This window comes from Chiloscyllium plagiosum, unplaced genomic scaffold (assembly GCF_037043375.1).
Source record: "Chiloscyllium plagiosum isolate Xiang-an unplaced genomic scaffold, Cpla_swu_hap1 HiC_scaffold_10, whole genome shotgun sequence".
Lineage (NCBI taxonomy): Eukaryota > Metazoa > Chordata > Chondrichthyes > Orectolobiformes > Hemiscylliidae > Chiloscyllium > Chiloscyllium plagiosum.
Genome location: NW_028270148.1, coordinates 32,535,385 through 32,553,904, shown reverse-complemented (window position 1 = coordinate 32,553,904; position 18,520 = coordinate 32,535,385). Strand labels below are relative to the sequence as shown.

At 41.8% G+C, this 18,520-nt stretch overlaps 1 protein-coding gene across 2 annotated transcripts in view; it reads right to left on the bottom strand.

Moving 5' to 3' along the window:
• Positions 1-18,520, bottom strand: part of fbxo11b (F-box protein 11b) — a 154,505-nt gene that overhangs the window by 134,127 nt on the left and 1,858 nt on the right. The gene's annotated exons all lie outside the window — the stretch shown is intronic.

The following is an 18,520-nucleotide window of genomic DNA, read 5'->3' as shown; positions in this document are numbered from 1 at the left end:
ATTGTGTATTTTTGGGGGTATAGAGTCAATCTACATTCATCCCACTTTCCCTCACTTGGCCATAGCCTTGAATGTTATAACATTGCAAATGCTCAACCAAGTACTTTTTAAAAGGTTCTGAGGTTATCCACCTCAACTACTCGCCTTATGAATATCTCTCCAGATCCCCATCACCCTCTGGGAGAAAAAGAGTTTTTCCTCAAATCCACTCTAAATCTCTTGCCTTTCACTTTAAAATTATGATTCCTGGTTATTGATCCTTCAACTTAGGGTACAGCTGCTTTGATTCACCTTGTACACACTCCTCAATTTTATATACCCCCTAGGGGTTCCCTCTCAATCATCCGTGCTCTGAAGAAAATGAATTGAGCTTATCCAGCCACTCTACCTAGCCAAAGTTTTCTATTCCAGGCTACATAATGATGAATCTCTTGCCCAAATCCTCCAATGCAATCACATCCTTCCAATAGGGTGATGACTAGAACTCAACATAGCTGAAGTAGTATGTTCTACTCAAAGTTTTGTACAGGTCCAACATGTCCTCCCTGCTGTTGTAAATCTATGCCCCCTATGCCTTATCCACCCCATTCACTTGTCCTGCCACTTCAAGGACCTGTGGACAAGCACGCCAAGATCACTATGTTCTTGAGTTTCCTAGTATCCTGCCAATGACTAAGTACTTCCTTGTCTTGTGCTTTCTTCCAAAATACATCAGCTCACATTTGTCAAGGTTAAATTCCATTTGCCACTGATTCGCCCAACTCATTTACTCTTGTAAACTAAAATCTTCCTCATCACGGTTATCCAACCAGACAAGCTTTACATCATCCGCAACTTATCAATCCCTCCACACTCTCATCGACATCATTTATGAATATCAAAAATCAATAAAGGACCCAGCAGTGATCCCTGTAGCATGCCATCACACACTAGGCTTCAGTCACTCAATCAGCCTTCTACCAGTACCGTCTCTCTCCTGCCACTAAAGTAATTTTGGATCCAACATGCCAAGTTACTCTTAATCCTATTGCTTTTCCCTTCATCGGTTTCCCATATAGGACCTTGTCAAAGGCCTTGCTGAAATTTTTGTGAAACTACATCCACTGCCGTACCCTCATCTACCCACTTGGTCACCTCCTTGAAATAGGTCACTAGATTTGTCAGCCAAGATCTCCTGCTGGGAAAACAAAATGCCGATTATCCCTAATCAAACCTCCAAAGCAAAGTAAAAAAGGGACACAAGTACATTAAATTAACAGCTATACTCCCCAAACTTTTATACCACTGGAAAAGCATTGAGGGACATTTGAGCAAGTTGAAGCATCAATTTATCAAAGCAGCAGGGCTACATTTGCAGTAGTGTTATTCAAATGCCATAAATGAACTGCAGCATCAGCACAAGGCAAGAAAAGTGTCCCAATGATAACTTTCTAAACTGATTTTGCACACAAATTTCCTTATATAGGAAGGATGGGATGAAACAGGAGAGGATGCAGAAAAGACATACAAAGATGTTGCCAGGACTGAAGAGTTTGAGTTATAGTGAGGGGCTAAATAGGTTGGTGCTTTTTTCCCCCTGGAGTATCTGAGGATGAAGAATGACCTTATAGAGGTTTATAAAATCATGAGGAGCATGGCTAAAGTAAATTTCCAGGGTCTTTCTCCCAGGGGTGGGGGGAAAAAAAAAGTCCAAACCCAGAATAGCAAGGGAGAACATGAGGACTGCAGATGCTGGACATCAGATTCAAGCGTCGTGCTGGAAAAGCACAGCCAGTCAAACAACAACCAGGAAGCAGGAAAAGGAACATTTTGAGCATAAGCTCTTCATCAGAAATGAAGCATTCCTGATGAAGAGCTTATGCTCGCGAGCTTTGAGATTTGTAGCATAGGCAGAGGTTCTGGATGTAGGTTTGCTCACCGAGCTGGAAGGTTCGTTTTCAGATGTTTCGTCACCATACTAGGTAACATCTTCAGTCAGCCTCCAGATGAAGCACTGGTAGTGTAGCCCATAAATGTCATTAACAAAATACCTCACAAGAACTGTAACAAACACTACATTGGACAAACAGGCAGAAAACTAGCCACCAGGATACATGAATGTTAACTAGCCACAAAAAGACACTCTCACTAGTATCCTTACATATGGATGAGGAAGGACACCATTGAGACTGGGACAACTCATCTATCCTCGGACAAGCCAAACAGAGACACGCACGAGAATTCCTAGAATTCCGGAAATCTAACAAACACACTGACTTGGATCTCATTTACCACCTCCTGAGAAAAAGAGCAGGAAATTACATCACCATAGGAAATGATGTCAGAAACCTAAACATATAAATAGAAAGCAGGCTACACCACCTGCTTCATCCAGAGGCTCACTGAAAATGTTACCTAGTATGGTGACGAATCATCTGAAAACAAGCCTTCCAGCTCAGCGAGCAAACCTATATCCAGAGCTTATGCGCGAAATGTCAATTCTCCCACTCCTCTCACACTGCCTGACCAGCTATGCTTTTCCTGCACCACACACTCGACTCGCATATGAATAAGAGGGGTTAAAGGGATATGATTCAAATGTTGGCAAATGGGACTAAGGTCAGATTGGGATGTCTGTCTGCCACAGACAAGTTGGACCAAAGGGCTTGCTTCTATGCTATATGACTCTAAATGGATGATATGAAAGGTTTAAGTTCTGCTCAAAGAGCAAGTGATTATTCAGGACACTGAAATGTAAAATCACTGTTTTTCCAAGCAGAGGCACATTTACACAGATCCTCGTGGTCAACATATTCCACATAGCCAACGTACTTCTTCCTGGAGAAGCATAAAACCGACCCGATATGCAAGAAGCTTCACCCCCTTTCCTAGGGGATTGAATGAGGTCCTAGGGAATATTGCTGAACAAAGAGACCTTGAAGTGCAGGTTCACAGCTCCTTCAAAGTGAAGTCGCAGGTAGATAGGATAGTGAAGGCGGTGTTTGGTATGCTTTCCTTTATTGGTCAGAGTCTTGAGTTCAGGAGTTGGGAGGTCATGTTGCGGCTGTACAGGATATTGGTTAGGCCACTATTGAAATATTGCATGCAATTCTGATCACCTTCCTATCAGAAAGATGTTGCGAAACTTGAAAGGGTTCAGAAAAAATTTACAATGATGTTGCCAGGGTTGAAGGATTTGAGCTACAGGGAGAGGCTGAACGGGCTGGGGCTGTTTTCCCTGGAGCATCGGAGGCTGAGGGGTGACCTTATAGAGGTTTACAAAATTATGAGGGGCATGGATAGGGTAAATAGACAAAGTCTTTTCCCTGGGGTCGGGGAGTCCAGAACTAGAGGTCGTAGGTTTAGGATGAGAGGGAAAAGATATAAAAAGACATAAGGGGTAACTTTTTCACGCAGAGGGTGGTATAGGTATGGAATGAGCTGCCAGAGGAAGTGGTGGAGGCTGGTACAATTGCAACATTTAAGAGGCATTTGGATGGGTATATGAATAGGAAGGGTTTGGAGGGATCTGGGCCGGATGCTGGCAGGTGGGACTGGATAGGGTTGAAATATCTGGTCGGCATGGATGGGTTGGACCGAAGGGTCTGTTTCCATGCTGTACATCTCTATGACTCTATGACAGGAAAGTAGCAACTACTAACCATTAGAACTACACAGGACTTAACGTTTGCATATCCTGATCAGAAAATAAAATATATTTCATGTACAGCTAGGAGGAACTAACTAAAATTAAGTATCACGCTTTATCAAAGCAAAAAACAGAAACCAACAGAAAAAGAGAAACCAACAGGTCCGGCAGTATCTGTGGAGAAAAAGCAGAGGTAACATTTCAGGTCCAGTGACTGTTCTTTAGAACTGAACCAACAATTTTTGTTTTTGTTTCAGATTTCCAGCATCTACAATTCTTTTGTTTTTACTTTATTGACTGCCTTTTAAAAAAATTCCAGAAATCCATTAAAAACTAAAATCTGAATCCTTGAACTGTGTAATTTTTTTTGTATATTCCACCTGTTAATGTAATTTCCTGCTCCCATCTACTTACTACTCCTGCCTCCTAATTTAGTCTTCTCTCTGCAACTTCATCCAAGTCATTAATACACAAAGACACGATCAACATATAATCCCATCTGTCAAAGCCACCCAGAGCGCATTCCCTTCACCTATCTCACTTCCCATCAACTACTAACCCATATAACAGGATTGTTTCCACTGCACTGTTTTCATTTATTTAGTAATAAATATGACACAGTTACAGTTGTCCCTACTTCTGGGCCAGAATGCTGGGTTGAAGTCCAACCTGTTACAGTGGTGTGTCATGACTTGTCTGAACAGATTGATTAAAAAAATATTCACTGATAAACTGGTGTGCAATCAAAGAAACCTTCTGATAGTCCATGACAAAAAAAATGACAGACAACATCCTTCATTTTGCTAGTCTCAAAAACATTTAACTAAACTTCCTGATCAGCTCATGCCTGTTCAAGTGCACAGCTAGTTTAAAATGAACAGGAACTTCCCATACTCAAAATGAATTAACTGGATTTATAATGTTCACTTCTTAATTAAATAACATTTGCAATCTTTCAATCCAAATGCAACATTTCAGAATCCAAAAGGCTTTGGGGATATTTTGAACCATACATTTACAATTTAATCAATATTTTTTCAATACTTTGGAATTAAACCTGTTAAACCCTTCAAAATGCTTCCTCCAGTGCCACCTTTTGAAAAAATAATTACATCTACAAAGTTTCCATACTCTGACTTATTTTGTTAGGTTTCTTTGTAATCAGTTATTATATCCATTCTCCACTGTAACAACAGATTAGGAATGAATTAACAAGTCTACCATTTCTTTATTTTCCACGTTGGTCTGGTCTGTGTCTTTATTTTAATAGACCCACAAACCCTTTTACCACTCATCCAGTTATAATTAAAATGCTTTTGGCAATAGTTTTGTTTAATTATCCTTTTTGTACTATATACTAATTCTTTTGCATGTCTTTGCAACTTTCTATAACTATTTATCACTATTAGTCTAAGCCTTTCCTTTTACTTTGATAGTGCCTCAACTCCTTTGTAGGCCACACTTAACTATACAAACAGAGCCTTTACCTTCTCACGATGTTTACCGTTTTTGTATTGTATTAAATATTTCTAATCATGTAAATTCAGTCAGTGTCTAAATGCCTTTCAGCACAGTTTACTGTGATCAAATCCTTTCTCCTTGCATTACAATTTGCCTTAAATCTCCCTTCTCCATCTCAATCCTAACATCAAATTCGATAATATCATAGTCATGACTTGCAGGATTTATCCTCATGATCAAATTGTGAACTAAAACTAAAATCTCTGACAGTAACCTCAACACTAATGCTACTTAAGTGGTTCATCATAATTGCAACACCAGTGGTTTGCACAGGAGTCTTGTATCCTTTATTGTTCCATAACACTTCAAAATATTTCCATTGTCTAAGTGAAACAATAGATCCTGTTCAACACTCACTAATACGACATATATTGAAATGCAACATTTGACAAGATATCACTATCACACTTGTGGAAAGGAAATCAAATTGAAGAGTGGCTGATAAGTTTACACCATGTACTACAGACCATGAAATCCTTACAGGGTCATGTTTCACACATCCAATCAGCTATTGTTATCAAAAAGGTTATGTGAAAAAACTATCCTTGTTGAAGTTCCACAGGGTTCTCATCTGCATTAACATTTCCATAGCACTTTCAAAAGATGGTTGCACTGAATTCCCATGACATGAAAACACACCGCACCTATAATTACAAACTTGAATCGAGCATTTTACTGCAGATTTGATATATCTGCGTTCACATCTTGCATGACAGCATACTTTTTAACACATCTGTCGGAACATATACAAATATCCCTTTCTGACATAACTGCTATCTGTGAAACTAATTCTCAAATTCTTTAGTTATAATAGATTCTTTCACTTATTTGGCGTGAAGGTAGAGGGATCTCTCACAGGCCGAACATCCTTCCGAGTAATGACCAGAATTAAACCCAAGATCGGTTTGTTTCTAAGGAATACTTACCTAAATAAACCTGCAAAGGTTTTCTCATCCCACACACAAGTCCAACATGAAGTTATCCCAATATTTTTGTTATCCTTTTGAATTAAGAAGTAATGTAATCCTTTTTTAAACAAAGCATTAAACCCTGTCATTTTTGCACCAAACAGGTTTCAGTTCAGCAATTTCCAATGTAAAATTATATGCATTAGGTATTAAGGCCTGTTTCCATAAACTTCTTGCTCAAACACTCAAACCTTGATGGCCAACCAGGTTTCCAAAGTTAAATGGCATGGGTAACTTACAGTAATTGATGAAAGCATATTGTGAAATTGCACCAATGGCACTGTATTGCTAAGTTAACGAATTACTTGTTAGTTCAAGGTAAATTCTGTGATGTTCTTGGAACATGAGCCACACACAAGTTTAAATTCTACATACTCCTTACAATCACAACAGAATCAAATTTAAATGACATTTTACATTTCTAATTTGGGGCTCGGCCAGCTATTACATTTACACAAAAAAAAAGGTTCTAAATCAACTCTATTGCAGAGTGGAGACATTTCTCTACTGGATTAAGTTGTGACAAATACAGGACTAAGAAAATGCAAAGACAAACAGAAAGCAATATAAATCTTGTTGTGAAAATACTGAAAGTCTTCAAATCTTCCCAAGTATTAAGCACAAAGAATTATATGTTTAGGACAAAAACATTTCTCAATATGTTTGCACAATTATTCTGAAATTATTCCAGTCAGAGTACCTCAAGTTGCTTTGCTGAAATATGAATCCGATAGAAACAACATTAAAATTTTCATCACCTCATCTACCTCAATTTCCCTGTATATTACAATTCAGTTTTTAAAAAAACTCTATTTAATCAAATCCATATTTATTGCTCATTCTTAATTGCTCTGGAGAAGGTAATGGTAAGCTACTCTCAGATGTACAGCACGCAAACAGACCCTTCGGTCCAACTTGACCATGCTGACCAGATATCCCAACCCAATCTAGTCCCACCTGCCAGCACCTGGCCCAGATCCCTCCAAACCCTTCCTATTCATATATCCATCCAAATGCCTTTTAAATGTTACAAGTGTAGTAGCCTCCACCACATCCTCTGGCAGCTCATTCCATAAACATACCACTCTCTGTGTGAACAAGTTGCCCCTTAGGTCTCTTTTATATCTTTCCCCCCTCACCCTAAACCTAGGCCCTCTAGTTCTGCACTCGCCCACCCCAGGGAAAAAAACTTTGTCTATTTACCCTATCCATGCCTCTTATGATTTTATAAACCTCTATAAGGGTACCCCTCAACCTCAGGCGCTGCAGGGAAAACAGCCCTAGCCTATTTCAACCTCCCCCTATAGCTCAAATCCTCCAGCCCTGGCAGCATCCTTGTAAATCTTTTCTGAACCCTTTCAAGTTTCACAACATCTTTCTGATAGGAAGGAGACTAGAACTGCACGCAATATTCCAACAGTGGCCTAACCAATGTCCTGTATAGCCACAACATGACCTCCCAACTCCTGTACTCAATACTCTGACCAATAAAGGAAAGCATACCAAATGCCTTCTTCACTATCCTATCTACCTGCAACTCCACTTTCAAGGAGCTATGAACCTGCACTCCAAGGTCTCTTTGTTCAGCAACACTTCCTAGGATCTTACCATTAAGTGTATACGTCCTGTTAAGATTTGCTTTCCCAAAATGCAGCACCTCGCATTTATCTAAATTAAACTCCATCTGCCACTCTTCAGCCCATTGGCCCACCTGATCAAGATCCCATTGTAATCAGAGGGAACCTTCTTTGCTATCCACTACACCTCCAATTTTGCGGTCACCTGCAAACTTACTAACCATACCTCTTATGCTCACATCCAAATCATTTGTGCAAATGACAAAACGTAGTGGACCGAGCACCAATCCTTGTGGCACTCCACTGGTCACAGGCCTCCAGTCTGAAAAACAATCCTCCACCACCACCACCACCCTCTGTCTTGCAGTTGCCGTAGTGTGACAATATCAAGTGCTGTTTGTTAGGGAATTCCAGGATTTTAACAGCAATGAGAAAAAGACGATGTAGTTTCAAGTCAAGACCACCTGCTCATAGGGAATCTTACAAGTTCTGTTGTTTTCATTACACCTACTTTGTGTGTCCTTCTAGGTGTTACAGATTATTAATTTGGAAGATGCTGTCAAAGGCAGCTTGATGCGTTACTGTAAATGTCACACACAGATCCCCCTGTGTAATGATATTGAATAAATGTGAAGATAATGATTGGGGAGACAATCAAGCAGGTTGCTTTGTCCTGGATGGCATCAAACTTCTTCCATGTTACTGAAACTGCATTAATTCAGGAAATGTAGAGCATTCCAACCCACTGCTGATTTGTGACTTCTTCAATTCAGACAGTGAGTGCTTGGTGCGAAACCCTTAGTCAATCAATCCAAGCCCTAAGAATCTGACTTTATTTTTCAACCATCCCAATAATGACATTTTCCCATTAGAGAGATCTGCATTTGCAAGCTTATAATTGTGTATCTTTGGCTCTCAAGTTTGCAATCTTGCAGCTTTCTTTCACAAATCTCTCATCTATGCTCCAGTCCCTAAAAGGAGAAAGTGAGGACTGCAGATGCTGGAGATCAGAGCTGAAAATGTGTTGCTGGAAAAGCGCAGCAGGTCAGGCAGCATCCAAGGAGGAGAATTGACGTTTCGGGCATGAGCCCTTCTTCTTGAAGAAGGGCTCATGCCCGAAATATTGATTCTGCTCCTCCTTGGATGCTGCCTGACCTGCTGCGCTTTTCCAGCAACACATTTTCAGCTCCAGTCCCTGAAAGGATAGTTTCAAGCTGTTTGCTTTCTGGAATTGTATCCAACTGCATTCCCAAGTAAAATGGGCACAAATTTCAGCTCATCTGCCACACAACTGGTTTAGCCAATTGTCAGGACTGGTCAGGTTCCATCAAGCACCAGTGGTGCCTCACTGAAAAGAGATAGCCCTGGCTTTATTTCTGTAACATCAACCAACTCTGTAAAGAGCTAATCCATTCTCACTAAGTGTGAGTTCACGTAGATTGAGAGCACCATGTGCTGCTTCTCCAAATGGCTAGATCGCCTCTTATATTATCCTCGCATGCTTCAGCATCTCTCCCATGTTTCCTTTAGTACTCTGAGCTAGCCTTATTAAAGAAACACACACTCCTGGCATTTTGACTGCATTTCCACACAACTTATCAACAAATTTTGTTTTACATAGATCCAAGGCAGGGAATCAGCATGATCATACGACAGCAGACTCAAAGAGAGCTGCATGGTCTGTTCCCCATTCCTGTGCTATATCCTTTCAATTTTTATGTTTTATTTATGCCATGAGAATACAAGAGGGAACCTAAGACTTGGTGTGATGAAAGGTTTGAAAGCAGGTATGATTGAATGTATCAGGAAATGGCAACTATGTGCAGTGTGAGTGTCCTTTCCTCCAGCATTTGGATTAGCTACCCTGAGGTCCCATGTGGCCGAGGGAGGCCTCACCATTTAACCAATGGGCACTTGATTTCTAGACTACTTTTATTAGCAAATGAAGGGCATCCAGTGCCACACTAAGTGGTTATTTCTATTTTGGTAGGATTTTACAGCGGAATTATTTTTTGGAGATTCAGTGTGTGAAGGATTTTATAAATTGTTACTATGGTGGGAGCCATGGGGTTTACTCAGTGCTATGTTGTTTTGAAAGGCTAGTGAGGGGGTTAATTTCACTTCAGGTCAAAGAGGTGGTCATAGGTACCCGCACAGACCCCAGTTATGCCCGTCTTTGTGGGGTAAGTGGAATGTTCCTTGTTCCAGTCCTATTCCAGCCCCCACCCATAACCCTTCTTCGGTAAACTGATATCATTGGTGCTACTTCCCCAACCCCCCATTCGAAATTGGAAAAGTTTTATCATTTCACATCCAACTTCCACCCCGATCTCATCTTCAGCTAGTCCATCTCTGAATCTGCCCTTCCCTTTCTCAACATCTGTTTCCATTTCTGGTGATAGGCTGGCTACCAATATTCATTACAAACTCAACTGACTCCCACAGTTACCTTAACTATACATTCTCACACCCTACTTCCTATAAAGACTCTAATACATCAATTCAATTCTTCAGTTTCTGTCAAATCTGTTCTGAATTTAACAACCTTTATTGTCACACACTCAATGAGTATAGTGAAACACTTATACATTGCCAGTTATAGCACTGACTTAGCTACAAAAGTACTAGGCACAGCTTCTTTACTGACAAGATCTTAGACAATACAGAAACAAGATGTCCAGCATTACTGAAATAAAAGGTCAGTGCAACAGACCACACTGGGCTCTGGCTCCCACACTATGCCAGACACCCCAGGCCAGGAGGCCACTGGAGGACGACAGAAGGTGACCACACTATGCCATGAGACCCCTACAAAGGAGGTTGCTGCTGACTGCCGTGAGTCAGAGAAAAAAGAAAAAACATTAAGAGGAAGTAAAAGAGACAGAAGAAAAAAAAACAAGAATAGGCAGAGCAGACGAGCTCCAGCTTTAGCACCCTGCTCCGCCACTACCGTGCAACGACCAACTTGATTATGCCAACTTCAATAAGGGGGTCTTGGAAAATGCCCACCTTGGTTCTCAACCCAGAATTCCCCATCACAGTCGATAGGGCCCTCAGCCAGATCCAACCCACCTGCCACACATCCGTCCTCACGCCCTCTCTTCCCTCCGACAAAAGCTATAGAGTCCCCCTTTTCCTCACCTATCATCCTCATCCAGAGGACTATTAGCCACCATTCCACCATGTCCAGGCACATTCCCTTCCCCTCCCTTGTCAGCCTTCTGCAAGGACTGTTGCCTCCAGGATACCCTGGTCCACCCACCCTCCGTCCCCAACACCTCTCAGCAGCCCCAGAGTACCTTCCCCTTCAACTGCAGAAGGGGTAACACCTGCCCATTTACCTCCTTCCTTCTCTGTATCCAAGGGCCCAAACACACCTTTCAGGCGAAGCAGCACTTTACCTTGCACTTCACTCAATCTAGTCTTCTGCATTCACTGCTCACAATGTGGCCTCCTCTACATTGGGAAAAGGAAGTGTAGGCCGAGTGACCAAAGACAACCCTGTACTTTCAGTTGCCTGCCACCTCAATATGTTATCTTGTTCTTTGGCCAACATCTGTGTCACAGGCTTGCTGCAGTGCATCAGCACAGCTCAGCATAAGCAAGAAGAATAGCACTTCATTTTATGCTTGGCAATTCTACAGCCTTCTGGACTGAATATGGAGTTCAACAATTTTGGGGTTTGAAGCACGTTCTCCCATGTCCTTGTCCTTTACCCCCACCCCCACACACCAGGCCTTGTTATCACACAATCTGCCCACTGTTAGCCATTCATAGTAGCCATTAGTTCAACTAGGCTAACCATTATCCACTCCTTTATCTGTCCAACTGTTCTTTTCTATCTTTGGACTCTATCTATGCAGAAGGTAGGAGAGGGGTTAAGGAGTAAATGAAGTGGCGATAAAAAACTTCTTTGTAGCTATCATCAGTTCTGAAGAAGGGTCAGCAGACCCAAAACACTGATTTCCCTCCAAAGATGCTGCCAGACCTGCTGAGCTTCTCCAGCAATTTATTTTTGTTTTTAAATTTCACTTCATTTGCTGAAGTGGGAGACTCTGGTGAATTAGAAGCTAGAGTGTGTTTCACTAGCTGGCAATGACTTTTGAGAGGGTGGGGTGTGGAGAATGCCTTGTCCACTCTAAGAGGAGCCAGGAATGACACACCTGGGGGACACGTTTGTGGAAACGGAATCCTGTCAGCTGATGCTTCTCAATGTTAACAAGAATTTTGTTTAAAAACCCAAAACTACTCTGACAATACAACTGAATGGATTTACCCCTTCACCACATCACGCGACATTTGACCCTTTATCTAGAGACCGGTACCAGCGAATCATCCGTATAGCCAATGGAATATTTACATGCAAAGTCTGTTCACAGCAATGCTAACCATCAACAAGTGAGGGCAGGTTGAGAGTCTGGGAATGAGCTAAATTGAAATGCAAAATGGAAGGAGAAAAAAAAAAGCACTCCACATCCTGCAATGCCCACATCTCTCTAAATTATCGGAGAACTGCTTCCTCTTTAATGATACCCAGGCATGAATGAAGAGGGGCAGACAGTCAACAGAAATGACCCCTTCCACAACCCACTGTCTGGACCGGTTAATAGCCAACTTGATCAGGCCCAGCAGTAGATTCAAGAGGAGGTCCTTCCACTTGTCTAAACCCTTCTGCACTGGATACCCAAATATCAGGAGCATTGGGCTAAAGTGCATTTAAGAACTCAAAGATCTTTCAAATAATTAAAGGGTACAATTACCCACAACCAATATATGCATGATCTACCAAGTAACATACACGCTAATGGCTAATGCAGTAACTGAAGACATTAGTCACTACAATATGCTGTTAGCATTTCTTTGAAGTTAACACTTTTTAACTACTCTTGCAACCAATTAGGCCTAAAGACATATGGGCTTTCTTTTAGATACCATCCTACAGGCTGAGAGAGGTAGAGATCAACGGCAAGCCTGCAACATCTAAACCCATGTCTATGCCACACAGAGAAAGATAACCACTTAGCTTGAAATCCTGAGTGTGGAGAATGTGCCCCCTTGCATCAATAACCACCCATATTTCACTGTAAACATTCATAAGATTTAACTGACTGAGCTGCACTATCTTCCTGTCAACATTACTATTCTATAATAAACCGCAATACCAACACACGCTCTTTCCCGGAGGATAATCACACCTTCAACTGGCATTGAAAGAGCACTGAAGACCAAAAGCAAGGCATAGGCTTAGAGGGAGCAACTGGCTAACAGTCAACTGACTACATTAACTTCAGAGCACCTCATTTCCCTGCAGCTATTGTTTAATGGAGGTGCAGTTAACATCATTTGTGCTTAACTCTCTATGCCAGCTCCTTAGACAAAGAGCATTTTTACAACTTTCTTGACAATATTTGGGCACCATTTCAAATGGTTGGAGGCTATTCAGCCTGTGTAACTTCAGAGCACAATGATTCATGGTCCAACTTCTGGTCATCATGGGGTGGGCAACATTTTTTTGAAAAATCCATTATGATTGAAGCTTTGTGACCTGAATCAACTTTGAGTTGACAACACTCTCTTTCAGGGCAGACTTTACAAGGTATCACACAAGGTCTGGATCTTGGCACCAACTTGAGATTATCAATGCAAGAAAGGATAAACTACTCAGTGCTCTCCACACACCCATCACAGCACAGAACGCAACACCACACAAATTACAGCAAAAGCATTCCTCCGGAAGTTTCCAATTACAAACATTTGGCCTATTGAGTCTGCACTGACCCTCCAAAGAGCATCCCACCCAGTCCCCTACCCTATCCCTGTAATCCTACAATTCCCATGGCTAATTCACCTAGCCTACACAACATTGGACACTACTGACAATTTAGCAAGGCTAATCACCTTATGCCCGAAACGTCGATTCTCCAGTTCCCTGGATGTTGCCTGACCTGCTGCGCTTTTCCAGCAACACACTTTCAGCTCTAATCACCTAGCCTAGGAGAAAGTGAGGACTGCAGATGCTGGAGTACCAGAATTGAAAGATGTGGTGCTGGAAAAACACAGCAGGCCAGGCAGCATCCGAGGAACAGGAGAATCGATGCTTTGGGCATAAAGGGCTTATGCCCAAAACGTCAACTCTCCTGCTCCTCGGATGCTGCCTGGCCTGCTGTGTTTTTCCAGCACCACATTTTTCAACTCTAATCACCTAGCCTGCGCATCTTTGGACTGTGGGAGGAAACCCACGCAGGCACTGGGACAAGGCTGAAATCAATGAGTTATTTAAAAATACAAACTTAAAAGAATTATACAAAAACAAAAAGATTGTAGAGGAGACTGCAACAACTATAATCAATTCTCAACATTACAGGGAAGGACTTTGCTGGGGTCATACTGAAAATACTCCATTCCAGTTACAGACTAAGAATCATAGAATCCATCAAGTGTAGAAAAAGGCCTTTTGGCCCATCAAATCTGCACTGACCCTCTAAAGAGCATCACAACCAATCCCTACTTGTTATCATGACTAATCCATCCAGCCTGCAAAGCCCTGGAAATTATCTAGCAATTTCACATGGCCAATTCACTAACCTGCACATCTTAGAACTGTGGGAGGAAACCAGATCACCTAGCAGACACCCACACAGACAGGGAGAGAATATTCAAACTCCACAGTCAACCAAGGCTGAAATCGAATTGGCATCGTAAGGCAGTACTGCTAATCACAAACATCCTGCCATCCCATACCAAAAAGTAGCATTTGGTTTTAGTGCTGACAGTCTACAGGGGATATGACCTCTTGTAGCTCGTGTGGGGAACAAGGTGTACCTCTTTATCTTACTTTCATAGATTGTCTCATTAAAGGCATTTGATAAAGGCAATAGAGCAGGACTCTACAAGACTTCTGTGGAAAACTGGACGTCCAAAGTTCCTCTGTTTCATCTGTTCCTTCCCTGACAGTACGCACTCTGGGGTTTGATGGCTCTACTGCCAACCATTTCAAAAGTGAGGACCAGAGTGCAAGAGGGTATGCCCTAATCCCTTTTCTGTTTGACATCATCATCACATACCTGACCTTTGCCTTCCCAGCATTTATGAGTTGACTTGCACATTAGATCAAATGACAAGTTCTACAATCTATCAGACTGAAAACAAAGACAGAAACAGTGCATCCTGCTCAAGGAACTTCTCTATGCTCTGTACTGTGCTAGTCAACACATGGATGAGGTCGCTGCTTTCACGGTTACAACCAATCCCTTGATGCAGAACTTGATAGAGGGATTTTTTAAAAAACCACCACCCTTTTGGCCAACTCACAAAAAGCACATGGAATAACATCATCCTGACCCTTGGGACTAAGTTGATGATTTCCAAAGCTATGCTCTCAGCAGCTTGTAGTGTGGCCACGATAGCTCTAATTCACAATTTAAGAAAAGCAGCTCAACAATTACCATCTTTATGATGTACCGTGCATCATGAGTCTACCCTGACAGGACCAAACAAGTGCAAAGTTCTCTCAAAAGCAGAGTTCCTAAGTCTGTAATCAAACAGTGGCAGCTTCGCTGACTCCAACACACATGAGCAGGATAGAAGACAGTCACATATCAAAGAACTTTCTGTCTTGTGGGGATTGAGGATCCTCCTGATCACCTGACTCCAAATGTTCTGCTTCAAGGCTGGTTACGAACAGGACCAGGAGTTCCTAAGCATCGATTACTCCTTTTCGGTATGTCTGATTAAACAGGAAAATGCAAACATCTCCACTGGCCTGGTGTGCAAAACCACGATGACCAGTAGGTACAGCAGCTTGGCAACAGACAACAGTTCTGAAAACAAGTCACAATGACACCTGATAGCTTTATGTGCTGTACTTATGGCAGGAGCTGCCTCTTAAAAATTAGCTTTCTCAGCCATCAACAAAAATTCTCTCATTCTCTCACTTTGCTCACAACCAAATGAAGGAATCTCATTTCAAATGAATTGCCTGCTGTCTCCATCATCTCTCACAGACAGACGACGATGATTTTATAGGATAGTCCTTTTATAGATGAGTCCTTCATTTCAGCAGTTAGACATGCATACTGCCAGGACCAAGCTAATTCCAGAGTGTCACTAGTCAGTGAATCAAACTCCATTAAATTTTCCACACAGGAAGAATAAAAGCATAAACATTAATCCGCTTTGGCTGGAAAAAGGAAAGATAAACTAACAATACAATCCTGCAATATAATTTGGTTGCCTAGTTTGGGTACAGTTGCATGGATAAACTTGATAGATCAGATATAGAGTACTCAATAATAACAATCATCCAACCCTTATACCATGCAATATCCTAAATACATGCATGTTTCACAGTGTCCCATATATAATGCATGAAGAAGCATGCCAGCCAGCATTTGAAAGCCTTCATTTGGTTTGATACCACCAGGAAAACAACTCAAACTTCTGCCCAACTTGTCATTCACTTATTCACATAAGACATGATGCAGCATCACAACAGTCAAAGCGCAGGGGTCCATTCAGCCCTCCCTGCTCTGTACAAGAATAATTTAGCTAACCCCATACCCTCACTCTCATAGCCCTGTAAATATTCTTTCTCTACAAGTTCATTAAATTCCCTTTTGCAAGCTGGAATCAAATCTGCACGGATTTCAAGGATATCTGCTGCTCAGGTTGTGGATAAGGTAATTGGATAGCTCGCCAAGCTGCTGGGTTATTGTGCAGATGTTTTGTTACCATGCTGAGCAACATCAGTGCAACTTCAGTCCACTTACATTTTTGTGTGGTCCAGTTTGTTGCGGATAGTGTCACTTGCGGGTCTTCACTGCAGCAGTTTGCACACTGGGTGTGTGTGTTTGTTGATGGCTTTTTGGATAGGAAACCAGGCTTCCCAAGAACTCTCTTAGGTGTCTCTGGTTTGCTTGCCCCAGAATAGTTACTTTATCATAGTTGATTTGATGGCCTTCTTGGTCTATGTGTAGAGATGAGGGAGAGGGTTCATGTCATCTGGTTGCCAGTTGGTGCTCATTAAGTCGGATGGTTAGCTTTCTTCCTGTTTGTCAAATATACCTCCACCACACAGAGCATTTCAGGTGTGTGCAAGTATTTTACTGTTGTTTTTGATTCTTTACCAATCACTAAATCCAGATTATCTGATTCTTGATCTTTCTACCAATTCTAAACGTTTTTAGACATTATGCCCATATTCATGGCTCTGAGAACGACTAGCTGAAAATGTGTTGCTGGAAAAGTGCAGCAGGTCAGGCAGCATCCAAGGAGCAGGAGAATCGACGTTTTGGGCATGAGCCCTTCTTCAGGAATGGTTCCTTGGATGCTGCCTGACCTGCTGCGCTTTTCCAGCAACACATTTTCAGCTCTGATCTCCAGCATCTGCAGTCCTCACTTTCTCCTCGGAGAACCACTACCAAATCTTCCTTCATCTTCTTGTTCATGGAGTACAATCCCAGCTTCTCCAATCCATCCACACGAATGAAAACAAGAGTCATACAGCACGGAAACAGACCTTTTGTTCCAAACAGTCAATGTTGACCATAATCCCAAACTAAACTAGTCCTACCTGCCTGCACTTGACCCATATCCTTCCAAACATTTCTTATTCATGTACTTACCTAAATGCCTTTCAAACGTTGTACCTGCATCCACCATTTCCTTTGGAAGTTCACTCCACTGTGTAAATAAATTTTCCCCCTGGCTTTAGAACATATAGAATATTGAACAGTACAGCACAGAACAGGCCCTTCGGCCCACGATGTTGTGCCAAGCATTTATCTTAATCTAAGATCAACCTAACCTACACATCCCTCAATTTACTGCCGTCCATGTGGTTGTCCAGCAAACGCTTAAATGTCCCTAACATCTCTGACTCTACTAACATCGCTGGCACTGCATTCCACACACCTACCAGTCTGTGTAAAGAACCTCACTCTGACATCTCCCCTACACTTTCCTCCAATCACCTTAAAATTATGATCCCTCATGACAGCCACTTCAGTCCTGGGGAAAAGTCTCTGGCTATCTACTCTATCTATGCCTCTCATTACCTTATACACCTCTAAGTCACCTCTCTTCCTCCTTCTCCAGCATGAAAAGCCCGAGCTCACTCACTTTTGAAAAAATCTTTCTCCTCTCATCTTAAAACTATGCCCCTCAGTCTTGAAATCCCCCACCCAAGGGAAAAAAATCTGCCATTCACCTTATCTATACTCATGATTTTATAAACCTCTATAAAAGGTCACCTCTCAAACACCAATGCTCCATTGAAAAATGTCCCAGCCAATCAGTCTCCCCTGTAACTCAAACTTTCCATGTCCAGCAACATCCTGGTAAATCTCTTCTCAGCCCTCTCCAGCTTAATATCCTTCCTACTGCAGGGTAACCAAAACTGGACACAATACTCCAGAAGAGGTCTCATCAATATTGTGCACAACCTTAACACAATATTCCAACTCCTCTGCGTAATGATGGAGCAACAAAGGCACGCATGCTAAATGACTTAACCACCCTATCTACATATGACATGAACTCCAAAGAATTATGTACTTGAACCACTAGGTCGAAAGGTTCCAACCTGAAACGTTGACTCCTCTTGTTCTGATGCTTGACCTGTTGTGCTTTTTCCAGCTCCACTCTTTATCCACAGACTGTCCAGCGTCTGCAGTTCTCGCTATCTCCAACTCTGTTCTACAACACTACAAAACACACTACTTTTACAAGTCCTGCCCTCATGTGTTTTGCTAAAATGCAATATCACATTTACCAAAATTAAACTATTTACCACTCTTCAGCCAGATCTTCAAAATAGTAGTAGGATG